This window comes from Dendrobates tinctorius, unplaced genomic scaffold (genome assembly GCF_039654945.1).
Source record: "Dendrobates tinctorius isolate UK_male_01 unplaced genomic scaffold, ASM3965494v1 ptg000070l, whole genome shotgun sequence".
NCBI lineage: Eukaryota > Metazoa > Chordata > Amphibia > Anura > Dendrobatidae > Dendrobates > Dendrobates tinctorius.
The window spans coordinates 63,819,887-63,833,284 of NW_027361738.1; positions in this window are offsets into that span (position 1 = coordinate 63,819,887).

Here is a 13,398-nt window from a genome sequence, read left to right on the forward strand (position 1 = left end):
GCTTATCTGCCACCTCACGACTGCCCCATGCTTTCCCTATCGCAACATTTTCCCATTAAAATGCATTGAGACAATGCATTCCAATGACAGGAAAATGTTTTTTCAAACGCAAATTGCGCAAAAACTACAAATCCGATCGAAATGAAACATACTTAGCACACCTCTCATGGACGCTGGCTTCGAAACGATACGTGGACAAGGCCCTTCAGGGTCCAATTTTGTGGCCGAAGCCCCTCAGGGTCCGATTTTGTGGCCGGGGCCCCTCAGGGTCCGATTTTGTGGCCCGGGGCCCTCAGAGTCTGATTTTGTGGGTGGGGCCCCTCAGGGTCTGATTTTGTGGCCGGGGCCCCTCAGAGTCTGATTTTGTGGTTGGGGCCCCTCAGGGTCTGATTTTGTGGGCAGAGCACCCTGGGTCCATTTTGGTGGGCGGGACCACTCAGGGTCCAATTTGGTGGGGGGGCCACTCTGGGTCCGATTTGGTGGGCAGGGCACCTCAGGGTCCAATTTGATGGGCGGGGCCACTCGGGGTCTGATTTGGTGGGCGGGGCTTCTCAGGGTCCGATTTGGTGGGCGGGGCCACTCTCGGTCCGATTTAGTGTGCGGTGTCCCTTAGGGTCTGATTTGGTGGGCGGGGCACCTCAGGGTCCAATTTGGTGGGCGGGGCCCCTTGGGGTCTGATTTGGTGGGCGGGGCTCCTCAGGGTCTGATTTGGTGGGCGGGGCCACTCTGGGTCCAATTTGGTGGGCGGGGCCCCTCAGGGTCCAATTTGGTGGGCTGTGCCACTCTGGGTCCGTTTTGGTGGGCGGGGTCACTCAGGGTCTGATTTTTTGAGTGGGGCCACGCTGGGTCCGATTTGGAGGCCAGGGTGGCTCAGCCTCCAATTTGGAGGCCGGGGTGGCTCAGCCTCCGATTTGAAGCCTTGGGTCACTCAGCTTTCGATTTGGCGCGTCGGTCCTTTAAAACTCATTTCGGTGCGCCGGCCCTTTAATAATCACTTTGGCGCGTCGGCTCTTTAAGAGACAGTTTGGCTCACTTTGCTTCTAAATCCACGTTGGTGCACATTCTCTCTCAGGGGCATGCGTCATGTGATGAAGCTAGATTTGCATTTGTGCTGTGGGTTTCGCTTTAAGAGCTGAAATTATCTGCCAGAAACTCTGTCCAGGAGAGGTCATGTGAAGTTCGTAGGCATTGGCACAGTAACTAGGTGAGCCTGCGCATATCAATGAGCTTAACTGCCACCTCACGACTGTCCCATGTTTTCCCTATGGCAACATTTTCCCATTGAAATGCATTGAGGAAAATGTTTTTTGTGCAAAAACTACAAATCCGATCGACACGAAAAATACTTAGCACACCACTCGTGGTCGCTGTCTTCGAAACGAGGCATCAACGGAGTCAGTGCGTGTAGTGGTTCAGGCCGCATTAATTGCGGAAATCAGCTGAATAGTAATAATAATACTAGATGTGTATTTCCTGAAGGAAGTACAGATAGTGGTTTGAAATGGTGCCCGGGTTGCCCCTTTAAGAGAGACTTGCCTGCTGCCCCAGCAAGATTTTCAACTCAGGATCCGTTTTAAGTGTGAGTGCCTCTCAGGGGCCACTTTGGCCTCAGGGTCTGATTTGGTGGGTGGGGCCCCTCAGGATCCGATTCGGTGGCCTGGGCTCCTTAGGGTTTGAATTGGTGGCTGGGATCCCTCAGGGTCCAATTTTGTTGGTGTGGCCCCTCAGGGTCCGATTTTGTGGGTGGGGCCCCTCATGGTCTGATTTGCTGGGTGGGGACCCTCAGGGTCCTATTTGGTGGGCGGGGCCCCTCAGGGTCAGATTTGGTGGGTGGGACCACTCAGGGTCCGATTTCGTGGTTGGGGCCTTTCAGAATCCGATTTGGTGGGCGGGGCCCCTCAGGGTCCGATTTGGTGAGCGGGGCCCCTCAGGGCCCGATTTGGTGGGCGGAGCCCCTCAGGGTCCGATTTGGTGGGCGGGGCCACTCAGGGTCCGATTTGGAGGACGGGGCCCCTCAGGGTCCGATTTGATCGGCGGGGCCCCTCAGGGTCTGATTTGGTGGGCGGGGGCCATTCTGGGTCTGATTTGGTGGGTGGGACCCCTCAGGGTATGATTTTGTGGCCGGGGCCCCTCAGGGTCTGATTTTGTGGCCGGGGCCAATCAGGGTCTGATTTTGTGGCCGGGGCCAATCAGGGTCCGATTTTGTGGGTGGGGCCACTCTGGGTTCGATTTTGTGGTTTTGGCCCCTCGGTCCGATTTTATGAGTGGGGCCCCTCAGGGTCCGATTTTGTGTCCGAGGCCCATCAGGGTCCCTCTTTGTGGTTGGGGCCTTTCAGAATCCGATTTGGTGAGTGGGGCCCCTCAGGGTCCGATTTGGCGAGCGGGGCCCCTCAGGGTCCGATTTGGTGGGCGGGGCCCTTCAGGGTCCGATTTGGTGGGCGGGGCCCCTCAGGGTCAGATTTGGAGGGTGGGGCCCCTCAGAGTCTGATTTTGTGGCCGGGGCACCTCAGGGTCCGATTTTGTGGTTGGTGCCCCTCAGGGTCCGATTTTGTGGCCGGTGCCCCTCAGGGTCTGATTTTGTGGTTGGTGCCCCTCAGGGTCCGATTTTGTGGCCGGGGCCCCTTAGGGTCCGATTTTGTGGTTGGGGGCCCTCAGGGTCCGATTTTGTGGGTGGGTCCCCTCAGAGTCCGATTTGGTTGGCGGGGCCCCTCAGGGTCCGATTTGGTGGGCGGGGCCTCTCAGGGTCCGATTTTGAGGTCGGGGCCCCTCAGGGTCCGATTTTGTGGGTGGGGCCCCTCAGGGTCCAATTTTGTGGGTGGGGCCCCTCAGGGTCCAATTTTGTGGGTGGGGCCCCTCAGGGTCCGATTTTGTGGCCGGGGCCCCTCAGGGTCTGATTTTGTGGCCGGGGCCCCTCAGGGTCCGATTTTGTGGTTGGGGCCCCTCAGGGTCCGATTTTGTGGCTGGGGCCCCTCAGGGTCCGATTTTGTGGTTGGGCCGCTCAGGGTCCGATTTTGTGGCCGGGGCCCCTCAGGGTCCGATTTTGTGGCTGGGGCCCCTCAGGGTCCGATTTTGTTGGTTGGGCCCCTCAGGATCCGATTTTGAGGGTGGGGCCCCTCAGGGTCCGATTTTGTGGCCAGGGCCCCTCAGGGTCCGATTTTGTGGTTGGGGCCCCTCAGGGCCTGATTTTGTGGCCGGGTCAACTCGGGGTCCGATTTTGAGGGCGGGGCCCCTCAGGGTCCGATTTGGTGGGCGGGGCCCCTCAGGGTCCGATTTGGTGGGCGGGGCCCCCAGGGTCCGATTTTGTGGGTGGGGCCCCTCTGGGTTCGATTTTGTGGCCGGGGTGTCTCAGGGTCCGATTTTGTGGCCGGGGCCCCACAGGGTCCGATTTTGTGGTTGGGGCCCCTCAGGGTCCGATTTTGTGATTGGGGGCCCTCAGGGTCCGATTTTGTGGGTGGGGCCCCTCAGAGTCCGATTTGGTTGGCGGGGCCCCTCAGCGTCCGATTTGGTGGGCGGGGCCTCTCAGGGTCCGATTTGGTGGGCGGGGACACTGAGTCTGATTTGGTGGGTGGGGCCCCTCAGGGTCTGATTTGGTGGGCTGTGCCACTCTGGGTCCGTTTTGGTGGGCGGGGCCACTCGGTGTCTGATTTTTTTAGCGGGGCCACGCTGGGTCCGATTTGGAGGCCAGGGTGGATCAGCCTCCGATTTGGAGGTCGGGGTAGCTCAGCCTCCGATTTGGAGCCTGGGGTCACTCAGCTTTCGATTTGGCGCGCCGGCCCTTTAAGACTCATTTTGGTGCGCCGGCCCTTTAAGAATCACTTTGGCACGTCGGCCCTTTAAGAGCCAGTTTGGCTCACTGGGCTTCTAATGCGCACATTCTCTCTCAGTGGCATGCGTCATGTGATGAAGCTAGATTTGCATTTATGCTGTTGGTTTCGCTTTAAGAGCTGAAATTATCTGCCAGAAACGCTATCCTAGAGAGGTCATGTGAAGTTCGTAGGCGTTGGCATAGTAACTGGGTGAGCCTGCGGATATCAATGAGCTTAACTGCCACCTCACGACTGTCCCATGTTTTCCCTATGGCAACATTTTCCCATTGAAATGCATTGAGGAAAATGTTTTTCAAATGCAAATTGCGCAAAAACTCCAAATCCGATCTACATGAAAAATACTTAGCACACCTCTCGTGGACGCTGGCTTCGGAACGAGGCCTCAATGGAGTCTGTGCGTGTAGCAGTTCGGGCCGCATTAATTGCGGAAATCAACTGAATAGTAATAATAATACTAGATGTGTATTTCCTGAAGGAAGTACAGATAGTGGTTTGAAATGGTGCCCGGGCTGCCCCTTTAAGAGAGACTTGCCTGCTGCCCCTGCAGGACTTTCAACTCAGGATCCGTTTTAACTGTGGGTGCCTCTCAGGGGTCACTTTGGCCTCAGGGTCTGATTTTGTGGGTGGGACCCCTCAGGGCCCGATTTTGTGGGTGGGGCCACTCAGGGTCCGATTTTGTGGCAGGGGCACCTCAGGGTCCGATTTGGTGGGTGGGGCCCCTCAGGGTCCGATTTGGTGGGAGGGGCCAGTCAGGGTCTGATTTGGTGGGTGGGGCCCCTCAGGGTCCGATTTGGTGGGAGGGGCCAGTCAGGGTCCGATTTGGTCGGCGGGGCCCCTCAGGGTCCAATTTTGTGGGTGGGGCCCCTCAGGGTCTGATTTTGTGGGTGGTGCCCCTCAGGGTCCGATTTTGTGGTTAGGGCCCCTCAGAATCCGATTTGGTGGACGGGGCCCCAAAGGGTCCGATTTGGTGGACGGGGCCCCTCAGGGTCCGATTTGGTGGGCGGGGCCCCTCAGGGTCCGATCTGGTGGGCGGGGCCACTCTGGGTCCGATTTGGTGGGAGGGGCCCTTCAGGGTCCAATTTGGTGGGGGGTACACAGTCTGATTTGGTGGGCGGGGCCCTTCAGGGTCCAATTTGGTGGGGGGGTACACAGTCTGATTTGGTGGGCGGGGCCCTTCAGGGTCCAATTTGGTGGGCGGGGCCACTCGGGGTCTGATTTTTTTTAGCGGGGCCACACTGGGTCCGATTTGGAGGCCAGGGTGGGTCAGCCTCTGATTTGGAGGTCGGGGTGGCTCAGCCTCCGATTTGGAGCCTCGGGTCACTCAGCTTTCGATTTGGCGCGCCGGACCTTTAAGACTCATTTCGGTGCGCCGGCCCTTTAACAATCACTTTGGCGCGTTGGCCCTTTAAGAGCCAGTTTGGCTCACTGGGCTTCTAAATCCACTTTGGCGCACATTCTCTCTCAGGGGCATGCGTCATGTGATGAAGCTAGATTTGCATTTATGCTGTTGGTTTCGCTTTAAGAGCTGAAATTATCTGCCAGAAACGCTGTCCTAGAGAGGTCATGTGAAGTTCGTAGGCGTTGGCATAGTAACTGGGTGAGCCTGCGCATATCAATAAGCTTAACTGCCACCTCACGACTGTCCCATGTTTTCCCTATGGCAACATTTTCCCATTGAAATTCATTGAGGAAAATGTTTTTTCAAACGCAAATTGCGCAAAAACTCTACATCCGATCTACATGAAAAATACTTAGCACACCACTCGTAGACGCTGGCTTCGAAACGAGGCCTCAACGGAGTCTGTGCGTGCAGCGGTTCGGGCCGCATTAATTGCGGAAATCAACTGAATAGTAATAATAATACTAGATGTGTATTTCCTGAAGGAAGTACAGATAGTGGTTTGAAATGGTGCCTGGGCTGCCCCTTTAAGAGAGACTTGCCTGCTGCCCCTGCAAGACTTTCAACTCAGGATCTGTTTTAACTGTGAGTGCCTCTCAGGGGCCACTTTGGCCTCAGGGTCTGATTTGGTGGGTGGGGCCCCTCAGGATCCGATTCGGTGGCCTGGGCTAATAAGGATTTGAATTAGTGGCCGGGATTCCTCAGGGTCCAATTTTGTGGGTGGGGCCCCTCAGGGTCCGATTTTGTGGGTGGGTCCCCTCAGGGTCCGATTTTGTGGGTGGGGCTCCTCAGGGTCCGATTTTGTGGGTGGGGCCCCTCATGGCTGATTTTGTGGGTGGGGCCCCTCAGGGTACGATTTTGTGGGTGGGGCCCCTCAGGGTCCGATTTTATGGCCGGGGCCCCTCAGGGTCTGATTTTATGGCCGGGGCCCCTCAGGGTCTGATTTTGTGGGTGGCACCCCTCAGGGTCCGATTTTGTGGCCGGGACCCCTCAGGGTCCGATTTTGTGGTCTGGGCCCCTCAGGGTCCGATTTTGTGGCCGGGGCCCCTCAGGGTCCGATTTTGTGGCTGGGGCCCCTTAGGGCCCGATTTTGTGGCTGGGGCCGCTCAGGGTCCGATTTTGTTGGTTGGGCCCCTCAGGGTCCGATTTTGAGGGTGGGGCCCCTCAGAGTCCGATTTGGTTGGCGGGGCCCCTCAGGGTCCGATTTGGTAGGCGGGGCCCCTCAGGGTCCGATTTTGAGGGTGGGGCCCCTCAGGGTCCGATTTTGTGGGTGGGGCCCCTCAGAGTCCGATTTGGTTGGCGGGGCCCCTCAGGGTCCGATTTGGTAGGCGGGGCCCCTCAGGGTCCGATTTTGAGGGCGGGGCCCCTCAGGGTCCGATTTTGAGGGCGGGGCCCCTGAGGGTCCGATTTTGTGGGCGGGGCCCCTCTGGGTTCGATTTTGTGGCCGGGGTCTCTCAGGGTCCGATTTTGTGGCCGGGGCCTCTTAGGGTCCGATTTTGTGGTTGGGGGCCCTCAGGGTCCGATTTTGTGGGTGGGGCCCCTCCAAGTCAGATTTGGTTGGCGGGGCCCCTCAGGGTCCGATTTGGTGGGCGGGGCCTCTCAGGGTCCGATTTTGAGGGCGGGGCCCCTCAGGGTCCGATTTTGTGGGCGGGGCCCCTCAGGGTCCGATTTTGTGGGCGGGGCCCCTCAGGGTCCAATTTTGTGGGTGGGGCCTTCTGGGTTCGATTTTGTGGCCGGGGTCTCTCAGGGTCTGATTTTGTGGTTGGGGCCCCTCAGGGTCCGATTTTGTGGTTGGGGCCCCTCAGGGTCCGATTTTTTGGCCAGGGCCCCTCAGGGTCCGATTTTGTGGCCGGGGCCCCTCAGGGACCGATTTTGAGGGTGGGGCCCCTCAGGGTCTAATTTGGTGGGCGGGGCCCCTCAGGGTCCGATTTTGTGGGTGGGGCCCCTCAGGGTCCGATTTTGTGGCTGGGGCCCCTCAGGGTCTGATTTTGTGGCTGGGGTCCCTCAGGGTCTGATTTTGTGGGTGGGGCCCCTCAGGGTTCGATTTTGTGGTTGGGGCCCCTCAGGGTCCGATTTTGTGGCCGGGGTCTCTCAGTGTCCGATTTTGTGGCTGGGGCCCCTCAGGGTCTGGATTTGTGGGTGGGGCCCCTTAGGGTCTGATTTTGTGGGTGGGGCCCCTCAGGGTCCGATTTTGTGGCTGGGGACCCTCAGGGTCTGATTTTGTGGCTGTGGCCCCTCAGGGTCTGATTTTGAGGGTGGGGCCCCTCAGGGTCTAATTTGGTGGGCGGGGCCCCTCAGGGTCCGATTTTGTGGGTGGGGCCCCTCAGGGTCCGATGTTGTGGCCGGGGCCCCTCAGGGTCTGATTTTGTGGCCGGATCCCCTCAGGGTCCGATTTTGTGGGTGGGGCCCCTCAGGGTCCGATTTTGTGGCCGGGGCCCCTCAGGGTCCGATTTTGTGGGTGCGGCCCCTCAGGGTCCAATTTGGTGGGTGGGGCCACTCTGGGTCTGATTTGGTGGGCTGGGCCACTCTGGGTCCGATTTGGTGGGCGGGGCCACCCTGGGTCCAATTTGGATGCCAGGGTGGCTCAGTCTCCTTTTTGTAGGCCAGGGTCTATCAGCCTCCGATTTGGAGCCTTGGGTCACTCAGCTTTCGATTTGGCGCGCCGGCCCTTTAAGACTCATTTTAGTGCGCTGGCTCTTTAAGAATCACTTTGGCGCGTCGGCCTTTTAAGAGCCAGGGTGACTCACTGGGCTTCTAAATACACTTTGGCGCACATTCTCTCTCAGGGGCATACGTCATGTGATGAAGCTAGATTTGCATTTTTTCTGTGGGTTTTGCTTTAAGAGCTGATATTATATGGCAGAAGCTCTGTCTTGGAGAGGTCATGTGACGTTCGTCGGCGTTGGCATAGTAACTGGGTCTGCCTGCGCATATCAATGAGCTCAACTGCCATTTCAATCGCCTCAGGGCATGTTTTGTCTATAGCAACATTTCCCCATTCAAATGCATTGAGACAGTGCATTCCAATGACGGGAAAAAAAATTTTCAAACGCAAATTGCGCAAAAACTACAAATCCGATCGACACGAAAAATACTTAGCACACCTCTCATGGACGCTGGCTTCGAAACGACACCTCAACGGAGTCTGTGCGTGTAGCGGTTCGGGCCGCATTAATTGCGGAAATCAACTTAATAATAATAATAAGAAGAAGAAGAAGAAGAATAAGTTAGCAGCGTTCGGATTACAATATAGTGGTTTTTTCAAACCACTATAACTAGATGTGTATTTCCTAAAGGAAGTACAGATAGTGGTTTGAAATGGTGCCCGGGCTGCCACTTTAAGAGAGACTTGCCTGCTGCCCCTGCAAGACTTTCAACTCAGTATCCGTTTTACCTGTGGGTGCCTCTCAGGGGCCACTTTGGCCTGTAGGACCCCTCAGGGTCTGATTTGGTGGGTGGAGCCCCTCAGGATCCGATTCAGTGGACTGGGCTCCTCAGGGCTTGAATTGGTGGGCGTGGCCACTCTGGGTCCAATTTGGTGGGCGAGGCCCCTCAGGGTCCGGTTTGGTGGGCACAGCCCCTCAGGGTCTGATTTGGCGGGTGGGACCCCTCTGGGTCCCATTTGGTGGGCGTGGCCCCTCAGGGTTCGATTTGGTGGGTGGGGCACCACAGGGTCCGATTTGATGGGCGGGGCCCCACAGGGTCTGATTTGGTGGGAGGGGCCACTCTGGGTCCAATTTGGTGGGTGGGGCCCCACAGGGTTCGATTTTGTGAGTGGGGCCCCACAGGGTCCAATTTCGTGGGCGGGGCTCCTCCGGTTACGATTTGGTAGACGGGACCTCTCAGGGTCTGATTTGGTGGGCGGGTCCCCTCAGGATCCGATTTGGTGTGTGGGGATCTTCAGGGTATGATTTGGCAGGCGGGGCCCATGAGGGTCTGATTTGGTGGGCGGCGCCCCTCATGGCCTGATTTGGTGGGCGGGGCCACTCTGGGTCTGATTAGGAGGGCGGGGCCCCTTAAGGTCAGATTTGGTGGGTGGGACACCTCACGGTCTGATTTGGTGGGCGGGGCCACTCTGGGTCCAATTTGGTGGGCGGGGCCCTTCATCGTACAGTTTGGTAGGCGGGACCACTCTGAGTCTGATTTGGTGGGAGGGGCCCCTCAGGGTTCGATTTGGGGGGCGGGGCCACTCTGGGTCCGATTTGGAGGGCGGGGCCACTATTGGTCTGATTTGGTGAGCGGGGCCTCTTTGGGTCCGATTTGGTGGGCGGGGCCACTCCGGGGCCGATTTGTTGGCCTGGGTGGCTCAGCCTCCGATTTGTAGGCCAGGGTCGATCAGCCTCCGATTTGGAGCCTGGGGTCACTCAGCATTCGATTTGCGCGCCGGCCCTTTAAGGCTCATTTTGGTGCGCCGGCCCTTTAAGATTCACTTAGGCACATCGGCTGTTTAAGAGCTAGTTTGGAGCACTGGGCTTCTAAATTCACATTGGCGTACATTCTCTCTCAGGGGCACGCGTCATGTGGTGAAGCTAGATTTGCATTTGTGCTGTGGGTTTCGCTTTAAGAGCTGATAATATCGCCAGAAACCGTGTCCAGAGGGCGTCATGTGAAGTTCGTTGGCGTTGACATAGTAACTGGGTCTGCCTGCGCATATCAATGAGCTAAACTGCCATTTGAATCGCCTCAGGGCATATTTTCTCTAAGGCAAAATTTCCCCATTGAAAAGCATTGAGACAATACATTCAAATGACGGGAAAAAAAATTTTCTAATGCAAATTGCGCAAAAACTACAAATCCAATCGACACGAAAATTACTTAGCACACCTCTCGTGGACGCTGGCTTCGAAATGACACCTCAACGGAGTCTGTGCGTGTAGCGGTTTGGGCCGCATTAATTGCGGAAATCAACTGAATAAGAATGAGTTAGCAGCAATCGGATTACAACATTAATACTAGATGTGTATTTCCTGAAGGAAGTACAGATAGTGGTTTGAAATGGTGCCCGGGCTGCCCCTTTAAGAGAGACTTGCCTGCTGCCCCTGCAAGACTTTCAACTCAGGATACGATTTAACTGTGGGTGCCTCTCAGGGGCCACTTTGGCCTCATGGTCTGATTTTGTGGGTGGGGCCCCTCAGGGCCTGATTTTGTGGGTGGGGCCCCTCAGGGTCCGATTTTGTGGTTGGGTCCCCTCAGGGTCCGATTTTGTGGTTGGGTCCCCTCAGGGTCCGATTTTGTGGCCGGGGCCCCTCTGGGTCCGATTTTGTGGCAGGAGCCCCTCTGGGTCCGATTTTGTGGGTGGGGCCCCTCTGGGTCCAATTTGGTGGGCGGGACCACTCTGGGTCCAATTTGGTGGGCGGGGCCTCTCAGGGTCCGATTTTGTGGTTGGGTCCCCTCAGGGTCCGATTTTGTGGTTGGGGCCCCTCAGGGTCCGATTTTGTGGCCGGGGTCTATCAGGGTCCAATTTTGTGACTGGGGCCCATCAGGGTCCGATTTTGTGGCCGCGGCCCCTCAGGGTCTGATTTTGTGGCAAGGGCCCCTCTGGGTCTGATTTTGTGGGCGGAGCCCCTCTGGGTCCAATTTGGTGGGTGGGACCACTCTGGGTCCAATTTGGTGGGCGGGACCACTCTGGGTCCGATTTGGTGGGCGGGGCCTCTCAGGGTCTGATTTGGTGGGTGGGGCCCCACAGGGTCCGATTTGGTGGGCGGGGCCACTCTGGGTAAGATTTGGAGGCTGGGGTCGCTCAGCGTCCAATTTGGAGGCCGGGGTCGTTGAGCTTCCGATTTGGAGGCCGAGGTCAAAGAGCTTCTGATTTGGAGGCCGGGGTCGATGAACTTCCGATTTGGAGGCCGGGGTCGATGAGCCTCCGGTTTGGAGGCCGGGGTGGCTCAGCCTCCGATTTGGAGGCCGGGGTGGATCAGCCTCCGATTTGGAGGCCGGGGTGGCTCAGCCTCCGATTTGGAGGCCGGGGTTGATCAGCCTCCTATTTGGAGGCCAGGGTGGCTCAGCCTCCTATTTGGAGGCCGGGGTGGCTCAGCCTCCGATTTGGAGGCCGAGGTCAAAGAGCCTCTGATTTGGAGGCCGGGGTCGATGAACTTCCGATTTGGAGGCCGGGGTCGATCAGCCTCCGATTTGGAGGCCAGGGTGGCTCAGCCTCCGATTTGGAGGCCGGGGTGGATCAGCCTCCGATTTGGAGGCCGGGGTGGATCAGCCTCCGATTTGGAGGCCGGGGTGGATCAGCCTCCGATTTGGAGGCCGGGGTGGATCAGCCTCCGATTTGGAGGCCGGGGTGGCTCAGCCTCCGATTTGGAGGCCGGGGTCGATCAGCCTCCGATTTGGAGGCCGGGGTCGATCAGCCTCCGATTTGGAGGCCGGGGTGGCTCAGCCTCCTATTTGGAGGCTGGGGTGGCTCAGCCTCCGATTTGGAGGCCGGGGTGGCTTAGCCTCCGATTTGGAGGCCGGGGTGGCTCAGCCTCTGATTTGGAGGCCTGGGTCGATCAGCCTCCGATTTGGAGGCCGGGGTGGATCAGGCTCTGATTTGGAGGCCGGGGTGGATCAGCCTCCGATTTGGAGGCCGGGGTGGCTCATTGTCCGATTTGGAGGCCGGGGTGGCTCAGTCTCCGATTTGGTGTGTCGGCCCTTTAAGACTCATTTGGGTGCGCTGGCACTTTAACAATCACTTTGGCGCGTTGGCCCTTTAAGAGCTAGTTTGGCTCACTGGGCTTCTTTTAAATCCACTTTGGCGCACACATTCTCTCTCAGGGGCATGTGTCATGTGATGAAGCTAGATTTGCATTTGTGCTGTGGGTTTCGCTTTAAGAGCTGATATTATGTGGCAGAGGCTCTGTGCTGGGGTTCAAGTGAAGTTCGTAGGCGTTGGCATAGTAACTGGGTCTGCCTGCGCATATCAATGAGCTCAACTGTCATTTCAATCGCCTCAGGGCACGTTTTGCCATTTCCTATTGAAAAGCATTGGAGACAGTGCATTCCAATGACGGGAAAAAAAATTTTCAAACGCAAATTGCGCAAAAACTACAAATCCGATCGACGCGAAAAATACTTAGCACTCCTCTCATGGACGCTGGCTTCGAAACGACACCTCAACGGAGTCTGTGCGTGTAGCGGTTCGGGCCGCATTAATTGCGGAAATCAACTTAATAATAATAATAAGAAGAATAAGTTAGCAGCGTTCGGATTACAATATAGTGGTTTTTTCAAACCACTATAACTAGATGTGTATTTCCTGAAGGAAGTACAGATAGTGGTTTGAAATGGTGCCCAGGCTGCCCCTTTAAGAGAGACTTGCCTGATGCCCCTGCAAGACTTTCAACTCAGGATCCGTTTTAACTGTGGGTGCCTCTCAGGGGCCACTTTGGCCCCAGGGTCCGATTTTGTGGGTGGGGCCCCTCAAGGCCCGATTTTGTGGGTGGGGCCCCACAGGGTCCGATTTTGTGGCTGGGGCCCCTCAGGGTCCGATTTGGTTTGTGGGGCCCCTCAGGGTCCGATTTTGTGGCCGGGGCCCCTCAGGGTCCGATTTGGTGGGTGGGGCCCCTCAGGGTCCGATTTTGTGGCCGGGGCCCCTCAGGGTCCGATTTTGTGGCCGGAACCCCTCAGAGTCTGATTTTGTGGGTGGGCCCCTCAGGGTCCAATTTTGTGGCCAGGGCCCCTCAGGGTCCGATTTGGTGGGTGGGGCCTCTCAGGGTCCGATTTGGTGGGCGGGGCCCCTCAGGGTCCAATTTGGTGGGCAGGGCCCCTCAGGGTCCGATTTTGTGGGCTGGGCCCCTCAGGGTCCGATTTTGTGGCCGGGGCCCCTCAGGGTCCGATTTTGTGTCAGGGGCCCCTCAGGGTCCGATTTTGTGGTTGGGGCCCCTCTGGGTCCAATTTTGTGGGTGGGGCCCCTCTGGGTCCAATTTGGTGGGCGGGACCACTCTGGGTCCAATTTGGTGGGCGGGTCCTCTCAGGGTCCGATTTTGTGGTTGGGTCCGCTCAGGGTCTGATTTTGTGGTTGGGGCCCCTCAGGGTCCGATTTTGTGGCCGGGGCCTATCAGGGTCCAATTTTGTGACTGGGGACCATCAGGGTCCGATTTTGTGGCCGCGGCCCATCAGGGTCTGATTTTGTGGGCGGAGCCCCACTGGGTCCAATTTGGTGGGCGGGACCACTCTGTGTCCAATTTG